The sequence below is a fragment of the Dendrobates tinctorius genome, unplaced genomic scaffold (assembly GCF_039654945.1).
Source record: "Dendrobates tinctorius isolate UK_male_01 unplaced genomic scaffold, ASM3965494v1 ptg000046l, whole genome shotgun sequence".
NCBI classification, from domain to species: domain Eukaryota; kingdom Metazoa; phylum Chordata; class Amphibia; order Anura; family Dendrobatidae; genus Dendrobates; species Dendrobates tinctorius.
Genome location: NW_027361714.1, coordinates 41,627,730 through 41,633,975, shown reverse-complemented (window position 1 = coordinate 41,633,975; position 6,246 = coordinate 41,627,730).

Below are 6,246 nucleotides of genomic sequence, written 5' to 3'. Positions count from 1 at the left end.
TGCATTGTTCCGCTTATTTCCCGCATGTGGCTGTGCACACCATGCGGAAAGTAAGCAGAACAATTGCGGATGGTACCCATGGTCTGGAGGAGAGAAGACTGTCCTCCGGGCTTTGGGTACCATATCCCTGTAAAAAATAGAATTTAAAATAAAAAATATTGTTATTCTCACCCTCCGACGTCCCGCGCAGCCTTCCCGCTTCTCTCCACGCTCTCGTTCCCAGTAGTGCTTTGCGAAAATGCCCGCGATGGCATCCGTTCTCGCGGGATCGCGAAGTCTCGCAGTCATTCGCGCGACGTCATCGCGAATTACCGCGAGACGTCGCGATCCCGCGAGAACTGACGTCATCGCGGGCATTTTCACAAAGGATTACTGGGAACGGATGCGCGGGACGTCGGAGGGTAAGAATAAAACCATTTTTTATTTTTTTTTACATTTTATCTTTTACTACTGATGCAGCATAGGCGGCCTCAGTAGTAAAAAGTTGGTCACACTCATCAATCACTATGTTTGACGAGTGTGACCAACCTGTCAATCAGTTCTCCAAGCAATGCTACAGATCGCTTGGAGAACGCTAGCATTTTGCAAGCTAATTACGCTTGCAAAATGCTAGTTTTTCCGCGGGAAAATTGCGGGAATTTAAAATGCGATTTTCCCGCGGACTGGAATTCCGGAATTCTCGCGGTAATTTCCGCGAGAGTTTCGGTACGTGTGCACTTAGGCTTTCAGTTGCAAAAGCAGATCAGTTTTTTAAAAAAACCGCATCACCTGAAAGGTTTTTGAGCTCATAGATAATGTTTTCAATAGCAAAAGTAGATTAGAAATCTGCTCTATCTATCCATTTATCCATATCATATCTGTACCAAAAAGAATGAAAGCCGGATAGCACACAGACTAACACTTCTTTTTTTTAGCACCAGTCAGGTACACCTCATAGCTGCCCAAAAGGACGCCCAGGACAGGCATTGCTCGTCTCCAGTAACATCATCTGATAGTTGGAATAAATAGACTGCATACATCACCACATCTTCTTAAGGTGCAGGCTTTATTTTCAAGTGTAGGGGTGTGAAGTATGAGGTTCTGCAGCAGCTGAGGTGTGCAGTATGAAATTCTGCGGAACAGTATGAGGTTCTGCCCCCCGCTAGATTTGATCCTGGCTACGCCCATAGTGTGAATGGAGCCTGAGGATCTAGGCTTTATCTTAGCCGAGGTAAGTCATAGTGTATGTGTGTGTGTATATTTATATATATATATATATATATATATATATACACACACATACAGTATATATATTTATATATATATACATATACACAGTACAGACCAAAAGTTTGGACACACCTCAATCAAAGCGTTTTCTTTATTTTCATGACTATGAAAATTGTAGATTCACTCTGAAGGCATCAAAACTATGAATTAACACGTGGAATTATATAATTAACAAAAAAGTGTGAAACAACTGAAAATATATCTTATATTCTAGGTTCTTCAAAGTAGCCACCTTTTGCTTTGATTTCTGCTTTGCAGACTCTTGGCATTCTCTTGATGAGCTTCAAGAGGTAGTCACCGGAAATGGTTTTCACTTCACAGGTGTGCCCTGTCAGGTTTAATAAGTGGGATTTCTTGCCTTATAAATGAGGTTGGGATCATCAGTTGTGTTGTGCAGAAGTCTGGTGGATACGCAGCTGATAGTCCTACTGAATAGACTGTTAGAATTTGTATTATGGCAAGAAAAAAGCAGCTAAGTAAAGAAAAACGAGTGGCCATCATTACTTTAAGAAATGAAGGCCAGTCAGTCCGAAAAATTGGGAAAACTTTGAAAGTGTCCCCAAGTGCATTGCCAAAAACCATCAAGCGCTACAAAGAAACTGGCTCACATGAGGACCGTCCCAGGAAAGGAAGACCAAGAGTCACCTCTGCTGCGGAGGATAAGTTCATCTGAGTCACCAGCCTCAGAAATCGCAGGTTAACAGCAGCTCAAATTAGAGACCAGGTCAATGCCACACAGAGTTCTAGCAGCAGACACATCTCTACAACAACTGTTAAGAGGAGACTTTGTGCAGCAGGCCTTCATGGTAAAATAGCTGCTAGGAAACCACTGCTAAGGACAGGCAACAAGCAGAAGAGACTTGTTTGGGCTAAAGAACACAAGGAATGGACATTAGACCAGTGGAAATCTGTGCGTTGGTCTGATGAGTCCAAATCTGAGATCTTTGGTTCCAACCACCATGTCTTTGTGCGACGAAGAAAAGGTGAACGGATGGACTCTACATGCCTGGTTCCCACCATGAAGCATGGAGGAGGAGGTGTGATGGTGTGGGGGTGCTTTGCTTTGCTGGTGACATTGTTGGGGATTTATTCAAAATTGAAGGCATACTGAACCAGCATGGCTACCACAGCATCTTGCAGCTGCATGCTATTCCATCCGATTTGTGTTTAGTTGGACCATCATTTATTTTTCAACAGGACAATGACCTCAAACACACCTCCAGGCTGTGTAAGGGCTAATTGACCAAGAAAGAGAGTGATGGGGTGCTACGCCAGATGACCTGGCCTACACAGTCACCAGACCTGAACCCAATCGAGATGGTTTGGGGTGAGCTGGACTGCAGAGTGAAGGCAAAAGGGCCAACAAGTGCTAAGCATCTCTGGGAACTCCTTCAAGACTGTTGGAAGACCATTTCCAGTGACTACCTCTTGAAGCTCATCAAGAGTGTGCAAAGCAGTAATCAAAGCAAAAGGTGGCTACTTTGAAGAACCTAGAATATAAGACATATTTTCAGTTGTTTCACACTTTTTTGTTAATTATATAATTCCACATTCCACATAATTCATTGTTTTGATGCCTTCAGAGTGAATCTACAATTTTCATAGTCATGAAAATAAAGAAAACTCTTTGAATGAGAAGGTGTGTCCAAACTTTGGTCTGTACCGTATGTATATAATCGATATTATACAGTGTATTACATATTTACAATTTATTACAGTTTTTTGTGTTCTAAAGTTGTATTCCAATAAATAGATATTATGTTCTAAATATCTTGATTATTGTATCATAGAAATGATTAAATGTCTGATGTTCACATTGTACTACAATAAATTTTTCACTGAAATATAAGCAATATATGTGGGAGTTGGAGTCGGTGTAAGGGAAATTGAAGAGTCGGAGTCGCAGGTTTGGCTTACCGACTCCACAACCCTGGTTACTATTTATTTAGTGCAAGGGTATTTACTCCATTTGGTTTTATCGGTTCTGTCTGTTAAATGGCCACAGAGTGAATGTGCACCTACTCATTGCACTTATACCAACTTACCGTATGTTGTTGCTCATTTCTTTTATTTTGATTAAAGTGTACAAGCCCACTGTCATAAGGACCCACAAAAGAAGTCACCGTGACCTATTACCATTTTTTGAAGGTGAAATGCATGACAGTTCATGGTAAAAATGTGTTTTTTTTTAACCCCTCCCCAATATTTGACTTGTATGTATTTCACATGTTGGCTACCGGTGTGAGGAGCAAGGTAAGGAGTTGAGCCTGTACCATACATTTCAGACTTTTTATAACTAAAAACTGATGGAAAATCCTTTGCAAACTCTCTTTAGTGTCTGCTTACCCCTCTCACAACACAAATCAGATATAAAGTGAAGCAAAGTATATAAAAACAATCCTAATGCACTCCTACCCTATTTGTTATCCTGGCCTGAAAGGGGTATTACCATCTCATAAAGTGAAAGTAGATAACTAGGAAATGTTATTGTTTTATTATAAGAAAGGGCCTGACCTTTGAGACTTCACAATGAGAGGCCATAATGCTGGATTAGCCCTATGTTCTACGACTAAACTTTTGCCTTTTTAATGTGGCTCCTCGCCCATTTTCTGCCAGGTAGCCACAGCACCGTCATATAAGATGTGGAAAAGTTCTTCATTTGATTTGGACAGAACTCTTGTTCCTGCATCTTCTCAAGACAGTGAAGCGATCCTTGCTAACCTTTCAAGGATCAAATGGTATGGTCAGTTGGTCAAGGAATGTTCCCTTCTTTCAATGTCGCATGAGCAGGGAAATACTGTTAGGCATCAGGTTTCTGCGTCTGCTCTGCAGGAATCCAGAGCCTCACATTCTGCGGTCTCCTGCTGCCTTTCTACTGCAGAAATTACTTTGCAGCAGACCGCTCCAGAGACTAAGTCCCTCTATGGTCCGTCTGGGCATGCTCATGAGACGGGAGTCATGTGCCCAGGTCCTGTTCCAGATCTCATTGGTCAATCTCGGAGATCTGGAAGGTCCCGCACGGCTATAAAAAGTGCGCATGGCCGTTCCGCCATGCGCTAGTATAGACTATACATGCTATGTGTGAATGGTGATGGATGTATGATTCTGGTGACTGACTCATTATAAAACCCCTTCCCTCTGATATTACGTATGTGGATAGGGAATTAGTTCAGCAGTCAGCGCCAGACAGTGGCAAACCTTAGGCCACTGTGCACACCGCACCTCTACGCTAGAATCCGACATTGCGCGTGCTTTCTAGCTTTGTCGTCGAGCGGCAGTGTCCTACGCCGCGCTGCAGTTGCAGCCCTTGGCGCTCGCAGCAGCGACGCCGCACACACGGTAGGTCTAGATGGACGCAGCTCCTCTGTCTTAGGTCCTGCTCCTGTGACCAGATACCGTGTGTGCATTTTCCTGAGGCCTGTGACACTAACAGGCTCAGCCTTTTTGTATGTTTATGTTGCGGCGCCTCTGTGTGTGAACAGGTTCCCCGCATCATGTTGCCACATGCTTTAGGCATCTATTAGTCCTCTGTGTCTGTACTGTTACCCACTTAACATTATGGGTGGTCCATACAATCAGGGCAACTGTTACCACCCACCTTTCGTGTCTACCGTTTTCCTCCTAGATTGTAAGCTTGCGAGCAGGGCCCTCATTCCTCTTGGTATCTGTTTATGATCTATGTGATTATTGTTATGCTGTAATGTCTATTGTCTGTACAAGTCCCCTCTGAAATGTAAAGTGCTGCGGAATATATCGGCGCTATAGAAATAAAATGTATTATTATTACAGTCTGCACATTTTTTCATGCTAATTTCTTTATAACTGATTCTATGCTCCAATCCAGCATAGCCTAGCATTGCATGTTTTCATGCACAATTCATTACATGTCATTTACTCTGTTGCTGGATCGCCTTTGCATGGTGCTCTTTTCAAATTGAAAATCATTATATAGTGAAATGCTCCAGTGTTTGACTTTTAGAAACCTCTTTTCAATTGAGCTTATGCTCTTGTGATTCAGCATACTGCAACATTATATGCATTTTTATGTAATCCGTTATATGTCATATCTACTGATGCTGGATTGCAATTGCATGGTTCACCTTTTAACCTCATATATTCCAAATTAAGAATTATTATATAACTTGTCATCTATTTGCCACATTTGGGTTTGTGTATCAAAGAGAATATTGATTGTATCGATGTATGTGATATAAGGGATCTTTTCCCTCCATATGTCTGCCTATCACTTTTTTGCATGTCTTTTTCAATTTTTTTAACTGTTTTTAACTTGTAATTGTCTTCTGACATTTTTGTCTAATAAAGCTGTATTATTTATATTTTCTGTGTGCGCACTTTCATTTGCTCTACTTTTCTTTCTCTTCTGTTCTCATGAAGTACAATATGTCACGGAAAAAATCTCAGAATCAGCGGGATCCATTAAAGTGTTCCAGAGCTATAACTTCATAAAGTGGCAGTAGTCAGAATTGTAAAAACTGGCTTGGTCATTAAGTACCAAATTGGCTTTGTCACTAAGGAGTTAAAAATATTTAAAACCAGCGCAATAGTCTGACAACATTCCCAGATACCATATGTGAGTCAGAAAGGCAAGTAGGCATCTTCTCCATGCTATTCCTATTTAGTTTTAGCTCATTCCCATCTATTTCAGCTTTTTTCTCTGGTCCCCAGACCTGTATGTTGGGTCCAGCAGAAAAATATTTGGCCTCCCCATTGACTTTCATTGCATTCATTATTCGATACAAATACATGGTGTGACGGATTGTACATGGGAAGGGGTTTGTCACCTTCAGTCACCTCTGGGAAGGGGAGAAAAGGACCCAGCAGGGATTGGCTCTCTGGCGCCACCACTTTCCCCAGGTTAGTCAGGGAACTGCACAGAGGTCAAATAGTTGCCGGAAAAGCTTCCCTCATAGTTATTGAGGTGCTCCCAGTGAGGGGGGATATACATCACAAGTCCAG